Raw genomic sequence first — 16,711 nt, 5'->3', positions numbered from 1 at the left:
TCAAGTTAGACACAGGAAACTGAAGTTAAGAAGGTTGGAGGGGGCGGGGCACGGTGGTAAATGACTGTAACCCCAGCACTTTGGGAGGCTGAGGTCAGGACCTCGAAACTAGCCTGGCCAGCGTGGCAAAACCCTGTCCCTACTAAAAATACAAAAATCAGCTGGGTGTGGTGGTGGTACACACCACGCCTGTAGTCCAAGCTACTCAGGAGGCTGAGGCAGGAGAACTGCTTGAACCCAGGAGGTGGAGGTTGCAGTAAGTCCAAGATCTGGGAGATCTGCACTCCAACCTGGGAGACAGAATGAGACTCCCGCTCCAAAAAAAAAAAAAAAAAAGCAAGAATATAAGTCTCAGCGGCTTTATCATGATGCCCTTTTGTCACCTACCATGTTAGCATGTCAACTTGCTGGAGGCAACAGACTACAGGTGTTCCAGAATGTTCCCTTTCCCTTTACACACATGATCTGGTTTCATACCCAGATTTTCAGAAAGGCACAGACTTACAGGGATGAGAGCACTTAAAAAACATTTTACAAGCACATGTTCACTTATTTAAAGACATGTCCTCCCTGCCCCCACACACAAAGAAATCTTTTTAGAAGGAAAAAAAATGCTTACGATTACCTTCTTTTTTTTTCTAAACTGAGTTGACTTTTTTTTCCTAGACTTACTTCGACTCCTCAAAGACATTACCAAGCAGAGCAAAGATGTACTGTTACAAATAACAACCTTTTCTGTTGTTTAAAGTTATAACACAAAGCATTACAGATACTTTAAACAGATTATTAATAAGCACAATGACATAACAATTGCACTTATGATCATTTAATCCCCCTTAAATTAAGAAGCCCTGACTTGAACATTTATAAAGAGATAAAATGATGCTACTCTAATTGTAGATACATGTCATTATAAATTTGTCCAAACTCATAGAAGGTACACCAAGAGGGAACCCTAATGTAAACAAAGGACTTTGGGTGACAATGATGTGTCAATGCAAGTTTATCAATTGTGACAGATGTACTCTGCTGGGGGATGTTGATAGTGAGGGAAAGTACGCATGGGCGGGGGCAAGACTTGTATGGGAAACCTCTGTACCTTCCACTCGATTTTGTGTGAACGTGAAACTGATCTAAAAAATAAAGTTGAACAAAAAAGAGAAATAAAGCCACAGGACCATTCTCAACCACACTCATCACAGGTATATACACATAAAAACTTCTACTCTTTCCTGCATTTTAATAACGGAGTCATTGATCAAATTTAAAAGAAAACAGGAGTTACAAATTCACTGTGGTTGAGAGTAATTGCTAAAACTATTAATGGTGCATCAAAGAACTCCTTCCTAGTCGAAGGAGGGGCATGAAAGGAGAGCATGATTTCACTCCTTTCTCAGCCAATCAAGAAAGCATACAGAATAGACGTGAATGAGAGAGGTGTTTTCTTTTAGAGATATTCATTCACCCCTAAAATGTGGGACACTCGCATTTTGTAGAGACACAGTGCAGTTCAGTACCTCAGTTGAGAGTCCCCTCCCACCCCCATTTAATTAAACGCTGAAGTTTGCGTTTCAGAAAGCCCTGAGTTTGCGTGCCAGCTCCATGTACTTGTTTTGCAGCCTTGTTCTTAAATCCTGCAGCTCTTGGTTGGAGCTTCTATTTTGTTCCTGTGAACTGTCCCCACACGCCCGACTCCCACAGAGCGCAGTTGAAGGGACAAGAGGAGAGGACATCGAGGGACACCCATGGTGGCACACACTGGCTCACTCCAGTTCCTGCACAGATCTACGAAAGCTTCAGGGCCTCGTTCACTCCCAGCAAATGCAGCAAATATACAGCACTTAAAGAAGTCACAGAAACATTACTCAAACTGGAAGCAAAACATTATTTTTTTTGTTTACTGATATGTGCTTCCAGCAAATGAGAGAAATGCAACATGAACTAAGATGTTCTGGGTCACACTGGCTACGTAACCTGTTATTTATTTCTCTGTGCCACAGTTTCTTCATTTGTACAATGGGATAATACAAGAATCCACCTCATCTAGCTTCTGTATTTCACAATGTCCATCTTTGGGCTGGGCACAGTGGTTCACTCCTGTAATCCCAACACTTTGGGAGACTGAAGCGGGCGGATCACTTGAGGCCTGGAGTTCAAGACCACCCTGGCCAACATGGCCAAACCCCATCTCTACTAAAAACACAAAAATTAGCTGGGCCTGGTGGTACATGTCTATAGTCCCAGCTGCTCAGGAGGCTGAGGCACAAGAATCGCTTGAATGTGGGAGGCGGGACTTGCAGTGAGGTGAGATCACATCACTACACTCCAGCCTGGGCAACAGAGCAAAACTCTGCCTCAAGAAAAAAAAAAAAAAAAAGTAAAATGTCAATCTGTGCAAAGCTTAGAATGCGGCCTGCCTGGCACGTGGTAAGCACTAGACAAGCCTGTGCTCAACAGACTAAAAGGTGTTATTTTGTAATGTTATAATTAAAAGAGCCTATTAAATATTTTTAAATGCCATTGAAAAAATAAATCTTGGCCTAGTTTTGCCTTCTCTATAACGATGGTTTTATGTTTCCAACTTAAGATCAAAATCACAACAATTTTGTCTTTTTGTTTAGTAGGTGTCTTAGTCCATTCCTACTGCCCTAACAAAATACCTTAGATTGGGTAATTTATAAAGAATCGATACTTATTTCTCACAGTTCTGCAGGTTGGGAAGTCCAAGATCAAGGACAAAAGGGGACTAGGGCACTCCCTTCAACCTTTTTTATTTTTTATTTTTCAAAATATATGGAACGCTTCACAAATTTGCACTGTCATTCTTGCATAGCAGCCATGTTCATCTCTCTGTGGTTCCAATTTTAGTATATGTGCTGATGTAGTTAGCACATTATTTCTCTTTTTTTAAAGAGTCAGAGCCTCACTCTTGTTTTTATTTTATTATTTTATTGAGGAGTCTCACTGTCACCAGGCTGGAGTGCAATGGCGCAATCTCGGCTCACTTCAACATCCACCTCCCAGATTCAAGTGATTCTCCTGCCTCAGCCTCCTGAGGAGCTGCGATCACAGGTGCTCGCCACCACGCCCAGTTATTTTTTGCATTTTTCAGTAGAGACAGGATTTCACTATGTTGGCCAGGCTGGTTTCCAACTTCTGACCTCAGGTGATCTGCCTACATTGGCCTCTCAAAGTGCTGGGATTACAGGCGTGAGCCACCACGCCCGGCCAGAGCTTCACTCTGTGGCCCAGAATGGAGTGCAGTGGCATGATCACGGCTCACCCCAGCTTCAAATTCCTGGGTTCCAACCTGTTTCTTTTATTTTTATTTTTTTGTTTTTATTTTTATTTTTTTCCCAACATGTTTTATAAGGGCACTAATCCCATTAGTGAGGGTGGAACAATCATGACCTCAGCGTTTCCCAAAAGGCCTCAGCTATTACTCAATACTATCACACTGGGCATTAGGTTCCAACACAGGAATTTTGGTGGAACACATATATTCAAACCACAGCATAGGGTCACTTTAAACTTACAATTCTATAAACAGTTCTGACTACAAAACTAGACGAATGAAGAGAAGCAGCAACACCTCCATGCTACCGGGATAAAATTTCCAAAGACCTCACTACAACAGTTACCAACAAAGAGGATTTTGAATTAGTACAAATTCACAGATTTTGGGGGTAATCCAGACTAAAAGAGTTTTACTTCACTAATTTAAGCCTGTGTTTTCAAATGAAGGGCAGTATCACATGCAAATACAACACATATATCCAAATTCCTAACTGGGTCCTAAGTAGGATTGGCTTTACTTTGCAAGGCTCTAGAAGAAAGATAGCCAAAGTTGTATTACAAGATTGACAGCCTAGGCTTTTAAAACACATCCTGACATTGACACGAAGACCCCAGGGTGAGTGTGGGGTCAACAGTTATCACCAAAAATATGGCCTTCTGTTCCATGTACTAACACATTGATCTGTTTTATTTAGATCCTGAGTTTAGTGACCTCAAGCATTATTTACCATAGTGAACAGGGAAAATTTCCATATTTGCCAAGGCTTTCTTTAAGAAAGAGCTGGGCCGGGCACAGTGGCTCACACCTGTAATCCCAGCACTTTAGGAGGCCAAGGTGGGAAGATCACGAGGTCATGATATCGAGACCATCCTGGCTAACACGGTGAAACCCCGCCTCTACTAAAATCATAAAAAATTAGCCAGGCATGGTGGCGGGCGCCTGTAGTTGCAGCTACTCGGAAGGCTGAGGCAGGAGAATCACTTGAACCGGGAGGCGGAGCTTGCAGTGAGCTGAGATCCGGCCACTGTACTCCAGCCTGGGCGACAGAGCGAGACTCCGTCTCAAAAAAAAAAAAAATTTACTGAAGATAACCAAAGTTGAACAGAAAACAGGTGATTAATAACTGACACTCAAAAAGAACATTCCACATATTCTTTGAAAACGCATGGAGTCATATCAATATTTAAATACAGTTCACTATGAGTCATGTTTAAATAGTCATATAACTGATGCCATACATCAGATATTTATCAGAAACTATGAACCATTCGTGGTGCTGGAAAATAAGATGACAAACTAGGGAAGAGATGGCAGGAGATGAAGAGGAAAAGTAGGTCAGGTTCAGATTTGGAACGAATGCGGTGATGCTTCAGTACATTCAGATGAGACTATTTGGAGATCAGACGAGCATTTTTATCCCAGCTTCCGTGGGTTCCTCAGAGCACTTGCATCAAATGCTAGACACACAATACTAAAGGTTTCTCCTCACTGTTCTGAAGCTTGACGTTATCTCCCTTAACACTTAACTACAGGTTTCATCAAATAAACATCAAATTATTTCCAAGATAAACATCAGTAGGTGTTAGTTGAAAGGAAGGGGAGGGAGGCTCAGCTTCTTCATTTCTTTGAAGCTTTATTTTGGTTTCAATAAAAAAAAAAAACTCAGATGGCCAGCTATGTAGACTGAACTGACTGAACAGTGACCACTTTTCCCGCATAAGACAGCTGACATAAGGAAGACAACCAAATGAATCTGGAAGATTTCAAAGAAAACGTCCAGTGCTGTGCTGAAAAAAAGAGAGCAGTTTAAACAGAAAAAAAAATATATTAATAGAAAGGCACCTAGACAAACAAGTCACAAACCAAATAAAGTGTCAATAGGAGTGCCAATCAAATTGTATATATCCATCCAAAAGAGAGACAGTGACTGAGAACAAGAATCCCCCAAATAAGCATTTATGTAATTAAAGAGCCTCTTAACATACGTTGTGTTTCATACGTGCTTGGTGAACACTGATAACTACAGGTAATCTTATTTTAGAAAGCAATGTCAGGGGGCCAGACACAGTGCCTCATGCCTGTAATTCCAGCACTTTTGGAGGCCGAGTTGGGTGAATCACTTGAGGTCAGGAATTCAAGACAAGCCTGGCCAACATGGTGAAACTCTTGTCTCTGCTAAAAATACAAAAATTAGCCAGGCGTGGTGGTGCATGCCTGTAGTCCCAGCTACTCGGGAGACTGAGGCAGGAGAATCACTTGAACCCGAGAGATGGAGGTTGCAGTGAGCCACTGCACTACAGCCTGGGTGGCAGAGCGAGACTCCATCACAAAAAAAAAAAAAAAAAGCAATGTCAGGGGACACTCACCTAGCAAGAATCACAGATTACAGAACCTGTTTAATTAAGCATCTTATTTCCAGAGACCTGTAATGTGTGCAAGCTCAACCACAGATTTAGGCAGTTTTCTTTCTTCAAAATGAGTCATACCCAAGTCACTAATGTTAAGAATGGGTTTTCAGTCTGTGCTTTAATCCAGAAAAGCATTCTGGGTGAGCTCAGTGAGAGTTCTTTGGGTCCTTTATTAGATAGCCTTATCACCTTTCTTTTGTTTTGTTTTGTTGTTTTGAGACAGAGTCTCACTCTGTCGCCCAGGTTGGAGTGCAGTGGCGCAATCTCGGCTCCCTGCAGGCGCCCGCCACCAAGCCTGGCTAATTTTTTGTGTTTTTAGTAGAGACCGGGTTTCACGTGTTAGCCAGGATGGTCTCGATCTCCTGACCTCGTGATCCACCCGCCTGCGCCTTCCAAAGTGCTGGGATTACAGGCTTGAGCCACCACACCCGGCCCCTTATCACCTTTCTTTACAATACCTCCATCAAGAATTCTTGGTTGTTTACTACCCCGTGGGCTGGTAGATTTCATTAGCTTTCAAAGTATACAGAAAAATCTCAGCTTTTGAAAATTCCAGAGGAATGACACAGTAGCACAAGCAGCTTTTTAAATATACAGAATTGTGATTTATTTACATCAAGACTGCCTATTAAGAATTTTTTTCTGAAGATTAGAGGATACCAAGAAAACTACTAAAAACATTTTTTTCCCTTAAGATATGGGTCTAGTTAAGAGTGCATTGCGGCCGGGCGCGGTGGCTCAAGCCTGTAATCCCAGCACTTTGGGAGGCCGAGACGGGTGGATCACGAGGTCAGGAGATCGAGACCATCCTGGTGAACATGGTGAAACCCCGTCTCTACTAAAAAATACAAAAAACTAGCCGGGCGAGGTGGCGGCGCCTGTAGTCCCAGCTACTCAGGAGGCTGAGGCAGGAGAATGGCGGGAACCCGGGAGGCGGAGCTTGCAGTGAGCTGAGATCCGGCCACTGCAACTCCAGCCCGGGAGACAGAGCGAGACTCCGTCTCAAAAAAAAAAAAAAAAAAAAAAAAAAGACTGCATTGCTCACCGTATTTGAACCACTCAACTTTCAGATATCAGGGTCTTCATATCTTTAATTCCTATTATTAAAATATTTCTGGTTTTTTTTTTCCCCAACAATAACATGAAAAATAAACTCTTAGGACCTGCTCTCAGGACACATTCAGTAGCCATCTAACTACACCGGAGATAATATCAACAAGGAGTGAACATTTTATCAATCAAGAAACTAACTCTCGGCTGAGCGTGGTGGCTCACGCCTGTAATCCCAGCACTTTGGGAGGTGGAGGCGGGTGGATCACCTAAGGTCAGGAGTTCGAGACCAGTCTGACCAACATGGTGAAACCTCGTCTCTACTAAAAATACAAAAAATTAGCCAGGTGTGGTGGCGGGCACCTGTAATCCTAGCTACTCCAGAGGCTGAGACGGGAGAATTGCTTGAACCCGGGAGGCAGAGGCTGCAGTGAGCCAAGATCACACCATTGCACTCTAGCCTGGGCAACAAGAGTGAAACTCCGTCTCAAAAAAAAAAAAGAAAAGAAACTTGCTCTCTGGATAACCTGCCCAAGATCCCTACAAATGTAAATACTGGTTTAAATACATGTAATAAAAAATCATTTTTGCTTTTCTTCCCCAAGGTAGTATAGTCTTAAAGACTAAACGCAAGGCTGGGGGTGTCCAGTCTTTTGGCTTCCCTGGGCCACATTGGAAAAAGAATTGTCTTGGGCCACACATAAAATACACTAACAATAGCTAATGAGCTAAAAAGGAAAAAAGAAAAAAAAAGTCTCATGTTTTAAGAAAGTTCACAAACTGGTGTTGGGCCACATTCAAAGTAGTCCTGGGCAGAGGACTGTACAATCTTGGACTAAAGCAGTGATTCACAAAGAGCAATTACTCTGGGCCAAGTAGTGTCTGAAGGTCTAGGAAAACAAAAATCAGGCAGGGTTCCTACATCCAAGGAGTTTCCCTATGGGGTCATGAGAAACAATCATCAAGTTCAGATGGTGGGTAGTATAAATCAGGCTGGAGGGGGAAGGCTAGAAGAATGATAAAATACTAGTTACCAGTCCTGCCCTATGTTTGTTGACAGATTTCATTTCAAAAAACATCATGGTCAAGAGTCCAGCTACCTAGGTAGGCTATTTGCAACTCAAGAGAAAGGAGCACTTTTGAGCAAAAGTAACATCTACATCTGAATAGGGGTGTAAGGAAACGTAATGCCTATGAAAAACATAAATAGCAGGCCAGGCACAGTGGCTCACGCCTGTAATCCTAGCACTTTGGGAGGCCAAGGCGGGCTCACCACGAGGTCATGAGATCGAGACCATCCTGGCTAACATGGTGAAACCCCATCTCTACTACAAATACAAAATATTAGCCGGGCGTGGTGGCGGGCGCCTGTAGTCCCAGCTACTTGGGAGGCTGAGGCGGGAGAATGGCGTGAACCCGGGAGGCGGAGCTTTCAGTGAGCCAAGATCGTGCCACTGCACTCTAGTCTGGGCGACAGAGCGAGACTCGTCTCAAAAAAAAAAAGAAAAGAAAAGAAAAAGAAAAAGAAAAACATAAATAGCAGATGGGAGCAACAGCAATTCTTCCTGTTTCTCAAGCTGAGTGGCCCATGTTAATGCAGTTAGCCTGCCAGGTGAGAGCTCCAGCGGGAGACACCTCCCCAAGGAGTCAGACAGTAACTACAAACACTGTTCAAGAGCTAAAGCATATTCTTACTGTGTTTTAAGAACTAGCTATTCTTGGAAATATTTTCCTTCAGTTTCTAATCTCCAAATACCTTCTTTTCGATGGAAATTTAAGATGTGTAAATCTCTTATTTGTCCAGTGATTAAGACCTTTGAACTAAATGTAATCGATGCCGAATTCTTCCATATTCTCTACACTGATATTTACATACTTTAAATAACAGCCAATTGAACTGGAATATCTCACAGGGCTTAGTCAGGCAAAAGAAGTGGATGGAGGGACAGACTGAAGAAAAAGAATATAATTGATCCGAGTAGTAAACCTAATGACTCTCTGCTGTATCTCTACCACCTGTATCTACAGACCAACATTTGCCTCGCTGTAATTACTGATTCCTTTGTTTGCTTTCACCCATCGTAGGCTACTTAAAGGAACTGCGTCTCCCAACTTCATCAATAAACAAACGTGAATTCTGCAATATTTTAATGTGGTTTGTATGTTCCCATGTCGCATTCATAGGGTAGAAAAACCTCATGTCAGCTATTCATTTGTATACAAAAAAAACAAGTTTTCAACATATTCTTAGCATGTTGAAGCCACTTGAACCACTTTGACAAAGTTTTACCCGAGAAATACATGAACAGATGCCACTGATCTTTCATTTGAAGAACAAATTCATCACAAAAGCAATTATTTGTACCTTTTAACTATATAATTTTTTTTTTTTTTACTTACGGCTTCAAATGTGTAAGTGTGTATCTTGCTCGTCCAATCCAATAACATATTTATAGAGCAGAAATAGAAGAATCTTCATGCAGTTGAAGTATGATGTGTGCCTGCAGTAGCAGGAAACTGACACCTACACGGAACATTGCCTAAAGTTGAGAAGTGGTAGAATCTAAACATCTACCAATCACTCCTTCGGTTTGTTTGTATTTTCCAGTTTTGCTTTTTTGTTTGTTTGGGTTTTTTTTTGTTTTTTGTTTTGAGACTGAGTCTCACTGTGTCGCGCAGGCTGGAGTGCAGTGGCGCGATCTCAGCTCACTACAACCTCCACCTCCCTGGGTTGAAGCGATTCTCCTGCCTCAGCCTCCGGAAGAGCTGGGACAATAGGCGTACGCCACCATACCCAGCTAATTTTTTTGTATTTTTAGTAGAGACGGGGTTTCATCATGTTAGCCAGGTTGGTGTCGAACTCCTGAACTCAGGCAATCCATCTGCCTCAGCCTCCCAAAGTGCTGGGATTACAAGTGTGAGCCACTGTGCCCAGCCTGTATTTTCCAGCTTTAAAACCAAAATGACACCATCACTATCACTAGCAAATCACATCAGAAGGTTTAAAAAAAAAAGAAAAAGAAAATATCATCTACTTGGAAATACACATCAAAAGGCATATCAGTCACCCAGTTACTCATCTGTGTCATAAATTGCTGTTCAACCATCGATACTGTGTCATTCCAGCTAAGTACACAACCTACAAGATAAGCCAAGGCTTCCAAACAAAACATATGGTACGGTCTGTGAGAAATCAGGAGGCAGTATGGTGCATTAGAAACATTAAGATAAAAAATGAATTGCAAAGAACTATCACTGCCCTTCCCATTCTACTATCCGCCTTAAATCACACTGACATGGCCCTCTGGACTAGATGACCCACAGCCAGCCCCTTCAGCTCTTACCCAGGGAGTATCTGCTGTATGTTAGGGGAGGAAAACGAAGAAGGGGAAGGAGATAAAGGAGTCTCAGTTGAAGAGGATGCCACTGGCTAATTCATGAGCTGAATTCATTTAAAATGAGACAATTTTCAGACCAAGTATTGATTTAATAAAGTGCCAAGTGTTCATGGCATAGATTATATCGATGGTATGAGAATGTCTTATACTTCAACCCAGTTCACAGGTATAGACAATAAAGACCCCTACCATCACCTCAACTACAACTACAGTTTTAATATGCAAAGCAGAAGCCTATGAAAATGAAAATTTTGCAAATAAAGGGTCAACATCCAGAAATGTTTTAGAATGAGTAAACTGTATTGCTAGAACTAGACATGCTTACGGGAACCCTGCATTATTATTTAACTACAGGTTACTTTAGAAATCAATTTCATACCATTGTGAAAAGTTACAAATTTTTTTTATTTAATAAGAATTCCATCAATAAGAATCAGCTAAAGAAAACTAGACACTGATCTGAGGAAAGATCTCAAGATGGACACAAAAATATTTCTCTCTAATAATCCTATTTAAAACTAAGGCCGATGGCACTCAGAAATGAGACAGCAGAAGGTGAATGTTGACCATCTAAGAGGTATGTGACATGTAAGAGGAGGGGAAATAAATCACAAATGATGTCTTAGTTGTGCCCCTACCTCCTCCTCCAAAAAAAAAAAAGAAAAATCCACTGTGGTATTTGCCAAACGTTCATTACAAGCTGGTTCCTAGATGTGAGAGTAAAGAAAAGAACAGCATTCTGAAATATGCCTTATTTGCACAGCGTGATGTCACATGGCCGTGAAACATGCCTTTCCACATATCCAGCCCTTTACTGGACCACAGGTTCAGTTAGGTGCTAGAAAGTGACATCCAAAGATGAACAAAGCAAGGTCCTAACCTCGCAGAACTCACAATGCAGAGTAAGTAGTCACAGCACAGAATTAGGGCTAAATTCATTTTTACTTCGTTAGGTTTATAATTGACTAATGTGTAAAGATTTCAAGCCACCTGCTTCTCTAGGGGCCTGATATTCGCAACTTCACAAAGGCTGTTACTAAAATGCACTCAGTTAAGTTGTTCAATAATGATTGATCCAAAGCAGACCAACAGCATTCAATAACCTGGAAGGACATCCTCAGCTTTCACTCATCGTGTTGTGTTTCTGAAAAGTTCCCACAATGTAATACTATTTGTCTCCCTCAAATAATACACAGTTTCATTTTTCATTTCAGACTGTACCTTAGGAGGACGCTCAGATGCATGAGCCGTCAGTACTCATTACTTGTAATGTCTCAGGGCTTTAGGACAATTACTACTAAGGTTATTGCCTGGAAACAGAATAATTACTCTCACTGGAGTTCATCAGCTACTCATCTTCATAGTAAGCACAACTGACGAGGCGAAATTTGGGCCCATTTATGGAAGTCATCTCAGCTGCCAAAGGTGATGTTCAGAAGACACGTGCTCTCCACGAACATAATGTCCTGGAGACAACCGTCAACACTGAACAGACATGGGGTGCTTGGTATGGATCAGAAACTGTTATAGGGCACTGTTATGGGTCCACAAAACAGACACATCCCTGCCTCCTAGAAGTTTTAATCTAGAAGAGCAGAGACATTACATAATCTCATCAATTCTGGTAAATGCAGGGATAAAAATGCCCAGCGCCAGAAGGTGTGGGAGCATCTTTGCAAGAGTGACATTTAAGCTGAGACCTGAACTAAGAGTAACTTCAACAGTGGGGAAAAGAATATTCCAGGCAGAAGAAACAGTAGGCACAAGCTTGGAGCCCTGGGAGACCTGAGAGGCTGTTGGCATGGCTGACGAGGGTGGGTGAGAGAGTGTGTAGATACAGAGGTAAGAGAGGAAAATAGAAGGTGAACATGCTGAGAGTTTGCGTTTCATTCCAGGTGTAATGGAGAGTTAGGTCTAAAATCTTATGCAGAGGAATGTCATGCTTGGATTTAGGAGAGTATTCGGGCAGTGATCCAGGAGAGGATAGAAGCTTCTACTAGATTCAAGGCTTCAAGTAGAGGGAAATGGACATATGTGAGTTTCACTACCCAAGAAGGAGGCCATATGGGGAATTCCAGGAGACAAGCCTACTTTTCTGGCATGATTGGAAGAAGGCGCTGTACACCAGGAAAGTGAGTGCTAAAGGTCGTCCCTGACATTGAGTTGAAAATAGACATTGCATAAATGTTAAGAGTTAAAATGTTTAAATTCTACAATAATTTACATCCTATGCTTTATGTAGAAAACCATTCACCAGTGAAAGTTTTTATAAAAGACATTAAACAGCATCAAGTTTCAATTATTTTTAAGGCCAGTGGTTTATCTAGTGTAGTAAAATTAAATTGTTATTCCCAATTTCACTGGGGATTCATGAGGCAATATTTGTATTGCCATATTTGTATTGCCATAGTTAACGTGATGTGACCTTAAATTTGAGCCAGGAAAGCAATCACTGAATTAATTGACAGGGTACGCCTAAAAATCGTCAACTGTTTTAAAAAGACCCTCTCTGGCTGGGCGCAGTGGCCTGTAATCCCAGCACTTTGGGAGGCCAAGGCGGGTGGATCACTTGAGGTCAGGAGTTGGAGACCAGCCTGGCCAAATGATGAAACCCCATCTCCCCTAAAACAAAAGACAAAAATTAGCCGGGCATGGTGGCGCACACCTGTAATCCCAGTTCCTCGGGAGGCTGAGGCAGGAGAATCGATTGAACTCGGGAGGCAGAGGTTGCAGTCAGCTGAGATCGCACCACTGCACTGCAGCCTGAGTCACAGAGCAAGCCCATCTCAAATAATAAAATAAAATAAAATAAAATAAAAATAAAAAAGACCCTCTCAAAAGGGCTAAGTGTAGACATACCCACATCCACACTTGTTGAGAATGCCCCTCCAAAGAATCCCTGTAAGTATCACTACTTGTTTTATTGCTTGGAAAGGCCCCAAAATTCATTAGCCTTGGTTTCTATAGTCATGGAGGATTTCCATGATTCCTGACACACACTTCCCTTTCCTCAGTGTCCCACTGATTCATAAACTTTCTGTCAAAACCCCCACCACTCTTCCTCTACTTGCTTCTATTCAAGCCTCTGCCTTCTGTCTTCAACCCCAAGTCTCTATCCAGTAAAATCTGTTCCACCGTTAAGAGTCTGTCTGATGAATCCTTAACAGAAAGCACAGATGCTAGAACAGGATTTTCAAGTGGTCTAGGCATCTGATCAACTCTTTTGTCTACAACAAAAAGGGCTCTCTACCATTGCCACTATGGGTAGGAGATTTTAAAATAAGCTTCCCCAGGATCATTCCATTCTGATTTAGAAAACTCAAGTCTGGGCCAGGTGCGGTGGCTCACGCCTGTAATCCCAGCACTTTGGAGTTTAAGACCAGCCTGGCCAAGATGGTGAAATCCCATCTCTACTAAAAATACAAAAAAATTAGCCAAACATGGAGGCACACACCTATAATCCCAGCTACTTGGGAGGTTGAGCAGAGAACTGCTTGAACCCGGGAGGCAGAGGTTGCAGTGAGCCAGGATAGTGCCACTGCACTCCAGCCTGGGTGACAGAGCAAGACTCCGTCAAAAAAAAAAAAAAAAAAAAACCCAACCCTACCAACATGTTGATCTTGGACTTCCAGCCTCCAGAACTATGAAAAAATATATTTTGGTTAAGTTATCCCATCTGTTATTTTGTTATGGTCGCCTGAGTAGAGACAGGAGCAGAGCATTGGTGCCTCCCCAACTTGTGTTAATGCGGGTACATCCTCCCAGCCTCTGCCAGCCTTCCCTTCCTCTTCTCCTGCTCTGTGCTTTCGTCCCCTGAACACACAATGAGGAGGCAACAGAGGGGCTCAGAAACAAGAGGTCACTGACTGCTGACCTACAGCAATGCGGTTTTGCTTCCTGTATTGTACTTACCAAAAATTCTGCCCACATAAGGGGAATCTGAACACTTCTTGGAGCAGAAAGGAAGGGCCTTCTTTCCCCTACCCTCAGCCAGGAGCAAGGCTGCACAATTACTATGCTCAAACGTCCCCAAATACAGCCATTTCTTCCTTTTCGGAAGGGCTTTCAAACCTTATTTAACAAGACACGCCACTGCTCACAGGTGCCTTTTCCTCTCTCAAGCCTGGAACGGTGTAATTAGCTAGTGAGGTAGTTAAATGTGTTATCAGAACCAGATTTAAATGGAAATGTGTCCCCAGCCAATTAAACCTCACACTAACCACAGTGCATGTTAGCATCCTCAAACATTTGGTTCTATCTGTTGGATGCTTTCTCTACCTGGTAAACTATGCAAACAACTGCTAACAGGTCAGGGCTTGCTCATTTGCCACGCTTTGTGATATCCTGAGTTTTTTTTTGTTTTTTTTTTTTAAATAGGTATACATCTCTGAATTCTCACCCCCTTTCAACAGGAAGCACACTCAACTCAAAACTGGCTTGGGTTTCCTCCACCCCCCTTAGAAACAGCAGTAACATTTTTTGCCGCATTACATCATTCTGGACTTCTTTGCCCTTTTTCGGAGATTCCTGTTTAGCTTACTGAAGAAATAACACAGAATCCCCCTTTAGTCGTATGCTTAGCCAATGGGGATCAATACAGAAATGAGATTCACAGGTAGGAACTACAGGTCTAAAGAAAGCAAGTTAAAGGAATAGTGTGTGTACATGTGTTACAATCTGCCAACTGGTCCCTCTATCCATCACTTCCTTCTCCCCTTAACCTGGCAGTTATTTGTTGCTGGAAACAAGAATATGGTCAAAGAATACATTGCTAATCACAGCATTAAAGTTCATCAGGATGATCTGATTTAAGCAAGAAGGGCTAATTAACACAGGTCTGGGGTGAGGTGGAGAGATATGAAGCTTGTTGGCTTTTAAATTCACTTCTTTGTTAAATTCACTTTTTAGTTAAATTCCATTTAAGAGTTAGTTAAGTCAAACATAACAACTCAGGAATATTCACAGAACTTCTTTCCCATTAAGAATTCATTTCATTTAGGCCAGGTGCAGTGGCTCATGCCTGTAATCCCAGCACTTTGGGAGGCCGAGACGGGCAGATCATGAGGTCAAGAGATTGAGACCATCCTGGCCAACATGGTGAAACCCCGGCTCTACTAGAAATACAAAAAAAATTAGCCGGGCATGGTGGTGGGTGCCTGTAGTCCCAGCTACTGGGGAGGCTGAGGCAGAAAGGCGTGAACCCAGGAGGTGGAGCTTGCAGTGAGCCAAGATTGCACCACTGCACTCCAGCCTGGGCAACTGAGAGAGACTCTGTCTCAAAACAAACAAACAAACAAAAAAAAGAATTCATTTCATTTAATACTACAGTTCTTACCTTGGTGGAACCACGTTACCATTCCATTGGATAGTTACCTCTCTCTGCATTGTGGTCAGTTGAGTTCTCTTATGATGACCCCCTGTACGTGCCCACCCAGAAAACTTTGGTACAGATGAAATCAAAGCCCAAGTTCTCTGTCTGGATGGCAGAAATAAATCCAGTTACAATAGAAAAGTAGAGGTGAATAGAATGAGCCAGTTATGTTCTGTTTTTGTCTATTCTACCAATGAAAGGATCACCAAACCTTCAATGAGACTTTCCATCAGTCAATCATCAGGTCAGATGGGGAAAACTAGTAACATGCAGCTGTGACTCAGAAAAAGAAAGCACGTACCTGGGAAGCATTATCAATCTTGTCTTAACAACCTTCTGGAGAACACTGGTGCAAACACGTGTTACTATTTGTCTGAAAACCAAACATTTGAAAATTCTGGAACCAGATTTCTAAAGTCCAGTTGAGTGAGCCCTGGGAAATCTGAGCTTGGGTTCTCAACAACAGATCACCAGGGCTACTGAGGAAAACGCAGTGCCACAATAAACCTCCTGTCAATAGGGTGGCATTCACCCTGTTTACCTGAGGTTGGGTGATTATGAGAAGCCTTGGGAGGCAGTGTCATCACCAATTGTTAATTGAGATTCTTTCTTCCTTAGAAAAATGAGTTATTGGGGGCCGGGCATGGTGGCTCACGTCTGTAATCCCAGCACTCTGGGAGGCCAAAGCGAGCAGATCACTTGAGGTTAGGAGTTTCTGATCAGCCTGGCCAATACAGTGAAACCCTGTCTCTACTAAAAATACAAAAAAATTAGCCGGGCATGGTGGCAACGCATGTAGGCTACTTTGAAGGCTGAAACAAGAGAATTGCTTAAACCTGGGAGGCGGAGGTTGCAGTGAGCTGAGATCATGCCACTGCACTCCAGCCTGGGCGACACAGTGAGACTCTCATTATTATACACACACACACACACACACACATTAGCCGGGCTTGGTGGCGCGCACCTGTAGTCCCAGCTACTAGGGAGGCTGAGGCACGAGAATCGCTTGAACCCAGGAGGCAGAGGTTGTGGTGAGCAGAAATTGCGCCACTGCACTCCAGCCTGGGCGATAGAGTGAGACTCTGTCTAAAAAAAAAGAAAAAAGGACGGGCGCGGTGGCTCACGCCTGTAATCCCGGCACTTTGGGAGGCCAAGGCAGGCGGATCACGAAAACAGGGGTTCGAGA

At 42.6% G+C, this 16,711-nt stretch overlaps 1 protein-coding gene and 1 non-coding gene across 3 annotated transcripts in view; both read right to left on the bottom strand.

Annotated features, from left to right (window-relative positions):
* The window catches only part of BASP1 (brain abundant membrane attached signal protein 1), a 60,570-nt gene that overhangs the window by 33,303 nt on the left and 10,556 nt on the right, over window positions 1–16,711 (bottom strand). The gene's annotated exons all lie outside the window — the stretch shown is intronic.
* On the bottom strand, window positions 2,788–2,892 carry LOC112627219. Its single transcript, XR_003120074.1, has one exon. It is a non-coding gene; the product is annotated as a U6 spliceosomal RNA (small nuclear RNA).

This window comes from Theropithecus gelada, chromosome 6 (assembly GCF_003255815.1).
Source record: "Theropithecus gelada isolate Dixy chromosome 6, Tgel_1.0, whole genome shotgun sequence".
In the NCBI taxonomy this organism is placed as follows: domain Eukaryota; kingdom Metazoa; phylum Chordata; class Mammalia; order Primates; family Cercopithecidae; genus Theropithecus; species Theropithecus gelada.
The sequence above is the reverse complement of the archived record's forward strand: the minus strand, read 5'-3'. Positions and strand labels throughout refer to the sequence as shown.